The sequence below is a fragment of the Megalops cyprinoides genome, chromosome 8 (genome assembly GCF_013368585.1).
Source record: "Megalops cyprinoides isolate fMegCyp1 chromosome 8, fMegCyp1.pri, whole genome shotgun sequence".
In the NCBI taxonomy this organism is placed as follows: Eukaryota; Metazoa; Chordata; class Actinopteri; order Elopiformes; family Megalopidae; genus Megalops; species Megalops cyprinoides.
Genome location: NC_050590.1, coordinates 7671585 through 7684891, shown reverse-complemented (window position 1 = coordinate 7684891; position 13307 = coordinate 7671585). Strand labels below are relative to the sequence as shown.

General features: G+C 42.1%; 1 protein-coding gene across 1 annotated transcript in view; it reads right to left on the bottom strand.

The window, feature by feature from the left end:
* Positions 1 to 12155, bottom strand: part of megf11 (multiple EGF-like-domains 11) — a 93639-nt gene extending 81484 nt beyond the window's left edge. Inside the window, exon 1 of the mRNA XM_036534608.1 lies at positions 12090 to 12155. The gene's annotated coding sequence lies outside the window, so the exon portion shown is untranslated. The remainder of the gene's footprint in view (positions 1 to 12089) is intronic.
* Between the last annotated feature and the right edge of the window lie 1152 nt (positions 12156 to 13307).

Sequence of the window (13307 nt, the reverse complement as noted above, 5' to 3'; positions counted from 1 at the left end):
AAAATTTTATATAAACACGTTCAGCCCACGTGTGGTAACTAAGTTCATGAAAAACTGTATTGAGTTCTCTCACTTCGAAGTCGAAACAGGAACAGGAGGTTGCACATGCAGCACACAGCACAGGTGCAATACATATCTCATGTGGACTCACATGTTCCCGACACGACAATTTATGCTCCTGCTGCACTGAGCAAAGGTGTGCCCCAGTTTCCCTCTAAGTTTCTGCGAGCAGCTGGATGCAATTTGCAGGGTTTTTTTCGCACCGCAGCTCGAACCCTTGCACCCGAAGATGGGCCACGGCCCCCACTGGTGAGATACACGCAGGCTGGTTAGCGTACCGTCTTGAAACGGGCCGCCTTTTCCTGACAGCAGCTGCAGAGCGTAGACCACCCCTCCGGCTTCGACTGTGAAGAGTGTGACCGGAGTCCCACCGAAGACTCCCCTCTAAAATGCCGAGTAAGGTCGGCCTGCAGCGCATGCTTGGTTATTCCACCCCCCCACCCCCTCACCCCCCTCGTGAGCTGACCCTGTTGCACACGGGTTTACTACGCACCATCTCCAGATCCCAGGTGCCACTCAACTGGCGTTTTAATTTACGATCCTGACCGCCACTCATTGATTTCAGGCTGTGGCCCTGGTGCTGTGTGAGCAGTGGGGGTGGGGGGGGTTAAGACCTGACAGGGGGATCCATCACTCAGACTGGCAGATTGGCAGGTGGCAAGGGCTGGTGAGCCGTTACTCATACCCAGGTCACTTCCTATGGGATCTGCTGCTGGAGACAGCACCGCTGCTGAGGATTGGTGTGCCCCCCCATCAGATAGACTGCAGATATACTGCAGTCAGGAAGAAAGGGAAATGTACACTCTGCATTATCCAGCACCACTTACATAGCTTACATTTTATACTGTACCCATTATACAGCTGGTAGAGAGCTGATGAGAGTTTAGTTAAGTACCTTTCCTCAAGGATACAAAGTCGGAGTCTGACCGGGGATTCAAACATGTAACTGACTTGTAAGTTGCTTTGGATAAAAGTGCCTGCCAAATGAATAAATGTAAATGTGATATAAATGTTTGGGCCACAAGCCCATCTTGCCACTACTCCATCCTTCCCACGCATGATTCTGAAAGTTCTCCACAGATACAAACCAGAGGCATCTGAATACACAACACATCTGTTCATCTCGCTCCCTCTCCTTCTCGCGTCTCGATAAACGACAAAACGTATTTACATTCACGCACGCGTGCGCACAGATAAACCAAACCCGAACGCAAGACGGAGGAGAGGAGAAGGGCAACCGTCTGTACGCTTATCGGAGAGTAATGTGGACGGGTGCCGGCAGACTACTGAAACAAGTGGGTTTGTGCTGAGGAGGTAATACAGAGGATGGTCCCACAGACACAGAGATAATGACTGCGCTTCTCTCTCCCCCTCATGTTCCCTTTCAGTACGAGGCGAGGGCCAGCTCTACGGATACCTGCAGTGCAGCACGCCATTAAAGGCCGCTCTGGGCCGTTTGTCAAAGCGCAGTGCCTCCGTACTATCAAAATATGATGTGCCATCAGCATTGCTGTCTGGTGCTGGTTGCCTTTGCTCTGCATTGTTGTATGGGTCGGAGCACTGTGTTCTGTGTTCTGTGTTCTGTGTTCTGTGATGTTCTCATCAATGACTAGCAGAGGGCTTATGTCAATGCCATGGCAATGTTAGGGCAACAAAAGACTCCAGTAGAACATGCATGTGGTGAAACGCAAAAAGTATTTTATATAATAATATATAATATAATAACCTGAACTGAAAGTAATACATTTCCCATGATTTTTATTTAGATACACAGCTTGCTTTGTTCTATCATCGTGTTCCAGATAAAAGGGTTTTCAAATTTCATCAGGTCAGAAAAAAGTACCTTACCTTTTTCAAAATAACTGGCTTAAGTGAGAATGGAATTAACAGGTTTGAGTTTCTCTTTGGAGAGGGGTTTATTTTGTGAAAACCTCAGTTCAGTAATCCGTGGCAACACTTGAGGGAAAACCAGAGGCAATTTCCATCCGATTGATCCCGGTGCAGGTCTCTAACACACAGGGTTTATGTAGGAAATTAAGTTCTATGGCACTTCAGTGCAAGAGACTTATGTCAAACTATCCAGTCAACATCTTACTGTTTTATAGGAGAAATATTAACTGAATACGAAAGGAGAGATTTCCTGCAGAGAGCTGAGCCATGCTCTCAGAATTCTTAATGTATTTCCCCTTGACTGATATAAATGTCTATACTGTCTACACAACTCGATACCCTCTGCAATGGAAACAGAGGAATGGTTAAAAGGGTCTGAAAAACTCCAGAACAGACTGGAAGGTCAAAAAGTAGAGAGAAACGTTTGGCTGGATGGTATTATTTCTGTTTCTTCTGTCGCATTGTCAACTATAACAAACATGGTGTGTGGTTGTAGAATAAAGTTTGCAGTGGGAACAGACCCACTGGTTAATCCTGCAGAGGGAAGCCTTGGATACATGCTGGCACCAAATTGGCTTCATTGGGCACTGCAGTCCACAGTGGTCTTACAACTGGGCGTACACATGGTGCTTTAAGTGGTCAGCAGTTGACTTAAAGTTGTGTTTCAAAAACTTGAGGAGTTGAGGAGGGGAATGTGCTGGTATGTTTTATATCTCTTCATAGGAAAATAACTTGGGGTTATTTTCTGAAAACCAGTGCTTTTTCTAGTATTAAAAACTAAGAGGAAAAATTTACAACTTGCTACTATACATTGCTTGCTAAACCTAAAATTGTATTCATTTTCAGCCTTTACATGTAGTTAGTAGTATGTCCCATCATTATTATCAAACTTATGAAAAAAGCAAACTTTTTGAGGTGAAGATATAAATGATATGAACTATAATAATTTAAATTACGCTTTAAAGAAAGAACACGGAAATTTAAACTTAAACTCCAGACAGGGAAAACATCACGGCTAATTAGGTTCATCATGGGTCTAAAATGTGCGTGAACCCCGATTTAGACTCGTGGTATTTTTACAGCTCAGTGCACAGTGAAGCTGACACTAATATTGTTAGCAAAGTTAATGATGCTGAACAGTGTCAATGAGGCTGTGGTTGAGAAGCTGAGGGTCAGAGAGGTGGTGTGGAAGATAGGGGGCGCCCCGCATGATACAGTGCTGGCATATCAGCAAATCTGCTTGTAAAGACAGAACAAGTTCACGTTTATTCAGCATATTATTCGATATTTGCTTGGCAAACACTTCTCTCTAGGGGAAACACATGTTCTATTGTGCAACATAACCAATCACCCGACAATTCAATTAAGTCAAAATAAAATGTTTTTTTTTTTTTTTGGTTTGTTTTCTCAGCACTAATGACAGACACAAGCTGTCCCGCAGAAACACCTCCATGAGTGTTTTCTCCCGCTGAGCGGTGACAGGCAGGTCGGCCCGGAGGCCTGAAGTTTATGGTAATGACCCTCTCCACGGAGACCCCGGGCAGATGTGAGCGGGCGCATCAGCACTATTTGTAAAAAGTCACGGAATTCCTGAGAGGAACTCCACTTGTCATTAAGACAAACGGGTAAAGGATTGATGAATCCATTAATGAAGGGGGAGAGCAGGGGGGTGGCGGGGGTGTGGTGTCTCCCAGCAAGAGGGGAGCACACAGGATCTCTCCCGGGGAGGACATTTTTGGCACCGCCAACATTCTCAGATTTGTTTATCGGGGGAAATTCACCTTGCCTCATCGTTTCCGCTCGTCATGGAGCATCTGGAGCCCTACGCCGCACCGGCGATCCATTCCTCCACAGAGCTCTGGCAGACTACCCTCAAACACTGGCCATTGTTTGATTACAGATCCTGATAATTTATGCAAGCATTTAACTGAAGAGACACGCACGGTCCACGTTGAAACTTGAACCAAAGGCAGTGCTGCTATCCTTGTTGTAGTGCCAACTTGAATTTGAAAGGGGAGAAGACTTGGAGGTTTGAGTCACAGGCAGGTCAGTGCTGACATGCCCTTCCACAAGGTGCCCATTGTGATCTGCCACCTTTAATGTCATCCTGTACAAACGTTTAAATGTGTACATTTTAACCCTTATCGCCCTGGATAAGTACGTCTGCTTATCAAATTAACAATGTGTCTCCTTGAGGTTTCCTTACACGTCCTTTCAGTTATCCCAGCTCTCTATTGTTCACTAAAAAATGAAACCGGCTTGACAGAGGCTGATCTTCTTTTGAGAACACTTACTGAAAGGACACAAGCAATTTCTCTTTTAAATGCAGTCTATTGGTGCCATGAACCTACTAGGAAAGTACTGCGCACCTATTGGAATCGATTGATAACAAATGAACACATGAGCCTCAGAGAAGTACCACAATCCAAAGAATGAGCCTTCACTGCTTTCTTACTCACAGTACAACTCCTATGTGTCATGGCAATTTACGGTCATTAAAATATAAAAAATAACACTTCAAAATGCATAACTTTAGCAGAACACTTTGACATTAAAAACGAGGATAATCTGGAGTCTTACAATGAGACACTCCCCCTCCCTGCCATGTTTAAACAGTTCTCCAAAAATTCAATTTACAAGGTTTAATCCCGATGGTAATGGAAACGCATGATGTCTTTGTTATTTATTGATTTGAAGGGAGGCAGAGAACATCTGTGAGTGTCTCCTTCAAAGCCCAGATTTCCTAGAGGGCAGGAGCCTTCAGAAGCGACTCAAAATCACAATACAAAGAAGAACAGTTGTGAGGAGACACACGAGGACAGATAGAGGGAGAGATAGAGAGAAAGAGAAGGAGAGAGAGAGAGACAGACAGAGAGAGAATATGTATAATGCTCACCATCTGGGGGAAAAGACACAGGCTTTTGACTGTAATTCCCAGCTCCTGCTCCGCGAAGGGAAAATGTAAATAAGAACACAGGATGCCAGAACAGAGGCGGGATTTCGACTGAGAAAGTTCAGCTATGCTGTTCTTTCAAAAATTTCATTAACTTTTGCTAATGTGGTTGCTATGGCTCCGGGGTATTTGCTAGATGTATAATGTGCAATGTGGTTTCACTAAAATAACATCTATCAGTCAGCTCGTCGGTGAAAAAAAGCTTAATTTGCAGAATAAAGGTCAGGGCTGCCATTTCATCTGGGGTTCTGAAGGAGAAATAAACCAGAATGAATGAACCCTGTATTTGCTTTGCCCTTCATTCACATGACTCATTTTAATTATTAAAGAATTAAAACACTGAACACCTAGATTAGACTGTTCTTTTACAGATCTCTAATGATGTTATGATATATTAATTTAGTTTTGATACATATGTATATATCTATGTCTTCAGCAGTCACTAACTTTCTGATCTTATTTTTGGCGGTGGAGAATCTTCCACTGCATTTAGCAGATATAATCCACTAGCCTCACTTCCTTTCTGATGTGAACAAGATCATAGGCAGGCATTAATGAACACTTTATTCAGAATGTCTTAATGTTTTCTCATAATCCAGGATTAGGCATGCCCATACTAACAAATGGCATAGTTAAGGATGGCATCCTTCACAAAGAATAATAATAATGATAATAATAATAATAATAATAATAATAAATACGACTGTGTCCTAAAATGCATGAATTTATCCTCTTTTCTTACTCAGTTTTCTTTTTTATCTTTCCCCTCTGTTTCCTGGTTTATTTGCAGTCGATATATGAATTGACTTGGTAAATTGGTTTGTACTGAGTGGTGGTTTAAGGACCAAATTTTCTTTTCTTGCCCTCTTTTTTGTATCCAGCAGGTTTGTATATTACTACTGTCATCCCCCTACCATAATAATTTTCAACTTGTGCATTTCCTCTTGGCATAAAAGTAAAAAAAAAAAAGAAAAAGTGAAATCCCTCTGGTGGGATGTGGCCATCTTCTGCACTCTGTCCACGCCACTGGGTCTGGATCCATTACTCTTTTGAGGACAACTCACCGGCAGTAATGAGGTCGCCTGCAGATAAATTTGAAGGGCAACAAGGCCTTAATAGTGCCGTAATTTTTGCTTACACGACTGAACACAAAAGGCAGGAGCTCTCCCTCTGTCAGGGGGTGTGCTTGCGGTCTGAACAAAGCCCTTCTGGCAGCTAAAAGCCCTTCTCTGCCAGCGCCTGTCCACTGCATTCGGTATGCTGTTGACTCCAGAGACCCAGCCATCCTGTGCGTTAATATCATACTGAAAGCTGAGGACACGTTCAAGAGTTTTGTGTATACATGTACACACACACACACACATAGATAAACACACATATACAGTAGATATAATACACACTTAGACTTAGGCCATCACTGTCACTCTGTATTAGTTATAAAGTTAAAAGTGAAATTCTTCTTGGCAAATGTTTCATTTAAAAAAATTACATATATTTGTTCAATTATTATATTTCAGCCTTGAAATAAGAGCCTGCTGAAGCTATTTCTTTTTTATCTTTTTTTCCCACTTTTTTCCTCCAAATATGTCATGCATGCTCATGTCAACATTGTGGGTCACTAGTTATTACAGACACAAAAAGGGCTGTTGGCCCACGTGTACAATTCCCATAATAGATATGAAAAAACTATTCATAAAAGAAACTTTCAGTTCCAAAGCCCAGGACTGCATTGAGTATGCAAAATGGGTATAAGTCTTTGGCTTGCGAAAGCCTCCACCTCTTTAATAAGTCAAAATTCATATCTGCTTATCATTCCAAAATTTTATTGCTGAAATGTTTCAAAGTAATATTTAGTAGTGTAGTTTTTCTTGACCTTAACATTCTGATTTCAGATTCATTACAATGAGAAGAATGTCAGCATGTGCGGTAAAAACTCTGACATGTAGAAGCACAATTCCATACTTGGTCATTGATATTGATGCACAACAGAATGCCAATACAGTTTGTCCTTGGAAATTCAAACAGCTGTAGTCCCCTGCCTGAATTCCTTCATTAATCAACACTAATTAAAAGCATTGATCCAGCCAAGGGCTGGGATTTCCAGTTGAAAAGGTTTACTAGACTGTAAACTGCAGACGCTACAGACAGTCCCACTTCCCAGAACATGAACTGACTGCTGTTATTGCCCTTGGAGGAGATTTTTAAAAAAAAAAAAAACAAAATGCTCAGAAAATTGAATAATAGACAAACACTTCTGCTAACTTCTTATGGAATTGCAGTGGAACTGCCAGAAACAGGTTTTACTCCGTCCTCCAACGCAGCGGACCTGTGGTGCCACTATTCTCACTTAAAACCGTTGTGTAATCTCCAGCTGCTCTGGATCTCTGATATTTCAACATATGTTCACAAGTGGAATATATATGCAAAGTCCATACTGGGCTTTGTTTACCACCAGTTCTATGATTTGCTCTACTGTTTTCAAAAACAGCAAATGTGCTTAAGTAAGACATAGTTCTACAAAAGATTAATCTTTTATACCAGAAGAAAGCACATGTTCAAAATCACACTGCAGGGTCAATGGAATAGAATTTCGGTCTGAGTACAACTTAAAAGGATCTATACATTTCAAGCAAATATTTTTTAAAAGACGGAGTAGAGCAGAAAACAAGCTTAGAGTAAAACTAATGTAAGACATTATATACCGCATTCTGAACAAACCCCGAGCTTCAATATTTCAATATTTCACGATTCATTTGTGGTAAAGTCTGTAGATACCTTTATTATTCATCATATTGCTGAAACACAACAGGCCATTTTAAAGAAATGGAGTACATTTAGTTAACAGTGTTCAGATTTAAACACAGCATAAAGCAAAGTATAAGTAATGCTATGCTATAGCACTGGTTTAAGGATTATCTTGAAAGATAATACAATTGCTTTTTTTAAAAAAAACAAAAAACTGGGAGCTTACTGATGGATCTCTTTCTATAGAGAAAGCTGTTTAATTAAGCTAAAAGCTTCAGTCTCCATATCAGAAACAAAAGCTGCATTACTGTATTGCCAAAGTGCAGTTATGACAAACACCCCTGTGGCAGATTGCTCTGAGGCAGTTAACGATTCCCAGCCAACGCACCTCTGTATATTTCACACATGCTTGCACACATACACATACATACATACACACACACACCCACACACACACACATGCATACACACACACACACACACACACACACACACACGCACACACACACACACGCATGCACACACACCCACACACACACACATGCATACACACACACACACACACGCATACGCACACACACACACGCATACACACACACACATGCATACACACACACACACACACACAAAACAAACATCCTAAACAAAGGCATTGACACATTCACAAGGCTTGCACACACACACACTCACAGGCACACACACGCACACACTCACACATGTACACACATACACACATACGCGCATATACACACACACAGAAACACACACACTCAAACATGTGCACACACACATACATGGATATATGTGTGCACACACACACGCACACATACACGCACACATATGTGTATACACATATATACACACACACACACATACACGTATACACACATGAGCACACGCGCACACATACACACTCGTGTGCACACGCGCACACACACTCACACACACACACACACACACACACACACTCACACCTGTATGCACATACACACATACCCACATATACACGTGTGCACACACACACACACACACACAAACACGCAAACACTCACGCATGTACGCACACATACGCGCATATACACACACACAGAAACACACACACTCACAGATGTGCACACACACATACGTGTATATATGTGTGCACACGCACACATACACGCATACGTACGTGTATACACATATGTACACACACACATACGCGTATACACACATGCTCACACGCGCGCACATACACACTCGCACACTCGTGTGCACATGCGCACACACGTGCACACACACACACACACACACGCACACACACACACCATCCTACCATCCTAGTCCCACAATACGGTAATCTGTCCCGCACAGCACCTACTCAGAGTACTGACACAATAAAAGTGAAACTAAAACAGATCAGTGCTGTGCAGCAGTATGTTTGCTGTGAGTCCCATTCACATTTCATATGCTGGATGCATGCATTTCCCTGTACTTCCTCACCGTCCACGCACTGACAGTGTTTAGTCTTGCTGCTTAAGTCCAGAGTCTGTCAGGAATGGAGTGACCACGTCATACCACGGGAAGGTCTATCCAGGATCTCGCTCTTGCCCGTGAAGGCTGGGATATAACTCCGTGTGAATGCTGACAGAGGAAAGTGAAAGTGCACTGAATGCACGACCTCTTCTATAACGGACACTCCGAAAAAAAACTGCAGGCACTCTCCTCTGCTCCGTCAGACATGGCAAAAGCACAAACGGGCAGCAGCTCTGGCCTCAGACCGAAGATGACGCAGACAAATAGGGAGGACATTTGGAATAAGTGATTAATGCAACAGATTGATTCAGCCCCACCTGGCCAGGAACAAGTGGTAAAAGCATTGGGTGAATTGCATTAATTGCTCTACCTAAAGTCTTCCCAGCAAGTTGCACGGGTCGCAGATCCAAAAAGAGGAGCATGTTCAAAAGCTCTGCAGCAACTGTCAGAAAACACTGAGGCTGTGCACAAAGTCTCAGTATGAAAACATGCATGGTTTCCCCTCCCCAGATGCATCTGACTCCTTAATGCTGAGGTAGGGCAAGTGCCCGTCTGTGGATACCTGAAAACATTCTCTGGCTGAGTGCTCACAGACAATCAACAGGACAGAGAAAATTAAACAAAGGGAATTTGCGCAATAAACAGTGAATGGTGATAGATAATTACCCTGCACCGAGGTGACGGCTCACACCAAGCAATCTAAAGAGCAGGTGTCTCAGTTCATAGTCACTGCCAACAGCTCGTGCAAAATGCTGAACAGAGCAGGTGAAGACATTCTGTGCATGCTAACGCTTTCTTCTGTGGGTCTTTTTCTAAGAGCCATTGAATCACTTCTAAATTGATGTTTTTTTTAAAAAAAAAAATGTTGCAGCAGTTTCCCAGACTTCCTCATTATACCGGCTTCTTTGTTAATACGTACTCGGTGAGTAACGGAAATACAATCATTGAACAGACACAGAGGTCTATGAACTCCATGCTTTTGATCTTATTTCGTACGCTTTTAGGTTTGAGTACAAAAATGTAAAATAGATCATAGATGTCATGCTATGATAATAAACCAGATATATAATAAGAGTGCTGACAGAACTTCCCTGCTCTTCTCACCCACCTAGTGGTAAAGGAGTCAGTGCAACTTCCAGCACGAGAAGCCTTTACAAATACTTCCTAATGCCATCGGGAGATCAATAGTGATTCCATTCCCTTCTGCTGAACCCTTTCCGTTTTGAAGGACAGCCACTCGCCTCATCAATGCAACAGTTGGCCCTTCTTGTCAAATTCAATCAACCTCCATAAATTACTGTCACTTGCGGAAGAACTGACGCGGGCACACTATTTGAGGTTCCCGGAAATCAGCAACAGAAAGAATGTTCTTATGGGGAAAAGGAGCATGCTACATGGTCTAAGTCCAATGCCAAATAAAACTGAAACAGATTTTAAAAGATCGACGTTTCAATCAGTTATTGGTATTTGCCATTTTCCTTGCACTCTCTGCAATGTTGAAACGTACATTTCAGTCCATTTAACTATTTAACATAGGCACGCTCCCCCTCACGCGACTTGACAACTATAGCCGGGACATTTGGTCCAGGCAGAGAAGTACAATCACAATAGCTGACTATCAGTATTTCATTCTATCTATGATTCAAAACTGTCTTTTGGAAAAGTAACAACTGTGCTTTATTCTCAGGCACAGCTATATGGTAACCTGTGGGCAGCAAGAAGTTTGTACATCAATATTCATCCAAAATGAGGCACTGAAATTTATTGTTCGGTTTATCTGTATTTATTGTTGGGAGTATGCTGTGCTACATATAAAATTCTTACTACTCGGTTAAAGAGAATTATATGCATGTAACGGCCAGCCCTGGTTATTAATTTTTCGTAAGTTTCAGGTGGGTTCCGCGAGGGCCATTCAACGAGCAAAATGCACTTAATTTGACAATAATCCCAGCACTGAAGATGACCTTGTCTCTAGTTCATAAAGGACTCGAGAGAACAGAGAGAACACTCACACTGACAGTTTGACCGATTGAAAAATATTGGCTACAGTCCTACAGTCCTCGAATTAATTTATTTGGATAAAGGCTCTCTTTCCTTGTAACTCACAACCACATGGCTTCCGAAGTCGGACTAGCCAACGTGCAACCTTGTCAGAGTCCACACTGTTAAGTGTAGCCTACTTTAAAACTATTGTTCGCACTTTCACAACTGCGTAACCTCTACAACGTCTCCAGCATCCCTGTTAATTATAAATTCTGTCGATTGTACAATAAGACCAATCTTGCTGACATTATCATTTCAGCGGATTCTGCAGGTCCCCACGGTCGTCTTGATTAGCATCACTGACACAGCTCGCTCCAAGTCGCTGACCAATAAACCCGTGTAATCAAAAGGGACCCTTATAGATCCACACAAAGTATATATCCCAACTCCGTGCAACTAAGGACAGTTTTGATGCAACAATGCAATATCAAGTGACTGCGCTGTTGAACGCGATTAGAAAATATCAGCCACCGTCTGAACATGTATTTAGTGTTCCAAAATTGACAGTCCAATTAATAAAGTCACGGTGATATGAATCGCTAAAGGGACGCATTAGTAAATCATACAACGGTTCAAAGAGGGTAGGCTATGTTTGTTACTCACAGGAAAAAACAAACCTAGAGCAAATTTCTTATATCGTTCACAATCACGAGACGTTCCATACAAAAAAATAATAAAAGGCAGATTAAAAACTGTTCGAGTGTTCGAACAGCTGGATGCCAAACTTACTCATCGTACGGAATGCGCTGAAGTCCCGACGCAAAACATGCCAATACATGCACGCTGTGAACACTATTAGAGACTATTAGACTATGAACAAAAACAGAACTGAAGAATAGAAATGACAGTTTGGTATTTTCCTAGGCAGATCAAACGGATAACATACCTTTCCCGCAGAGAAGTCTTCTGCCGAAGGCTATACCCCAGCACCTATACCCCGAAACTGTCGTCCACCTCCGACTAGCAATGTTTATTGATCCAAGCCTTTACTATGCTGAGTACAATAGCTATATCTTTAAAATATTTTTTTATAACATCTGCAGAATTTCTCCCTGTCCACGGAACCAAAACATGTATCCTCACCTCACGGTCTACGTATCCTTTCTGCTCTCCTACAGGAGCGCGGCCGTTTTAAACACCAGTGACGTCACATACGATGGTGCTGAAGCTGCTCAGCGCTGAACACCAAACCGAAGATTGTCTGTTACGACCAAGACAGTATATTCTACACCACAACGAAACCAGAATGATCGTACAACTGAAACTTTCGATCATTTAAACTCGTTGGTAACTGAACCTGTTAATTCCTAAATAAGTGAGAGAATGACCGGAGCTCTCTATCTGAGCCTGAAAGAAAAACAAAACGCGTATAATCTCAATAGTGATTCAGCCTCTGACCGAGGGGCCACGCCCCCTTTCGTCAAGATAATGATGCTCTCATAAAAACATACAATTTTGACGTATAAAAGTTTAAAACTATAAAAATTTGTGTGATACACTCATTATTTTACAAGATTCACAGAATTCACACTAACAGTATGTTATCAATCCCTCTTAGCAACATTATCTACATATTAAAATACAGATTACAACTTTAGTAGGCCTAATTGTGTCCCGTCAGAGTCCAAGAGGCAAAATTGATTAGGCAGATACTAGACGGTATGAGAATAATAACAATCACACTTCATCAGCAGTGGAATATTTGCATAATTCTGGCAAAAATGTATTCTGTCCAGAAATACACCCAATTAGGACATATGTTAGCCTACTTGTTAGCATGACGCAGAACACGTGTGTAAAATCTGACTCGCCGTCGAATAATACGAACGTTTTAACTGAAATTGTTTGAACAAATGGAATAGAAGTGTCTTATTTTTTGAAAGATAACTCTCGGGATAGACAACAACTGTGCTGTGTTCTTTCTGTCAGTTCTTACTTATTGTTGCTCTGTCTTAGAGGAACTTAAGGTCGTGATCTTGGCGAATGAAAAAAAAAACATTGAGCGGTGTTGTTGGGACTTTAGATGGGATCTCGTGGTCTTCTTGATAACAGAGGTCGTCTCGAACATTCTCCATTCTGTCGCTGGAATCTGAAATGCAAAAAC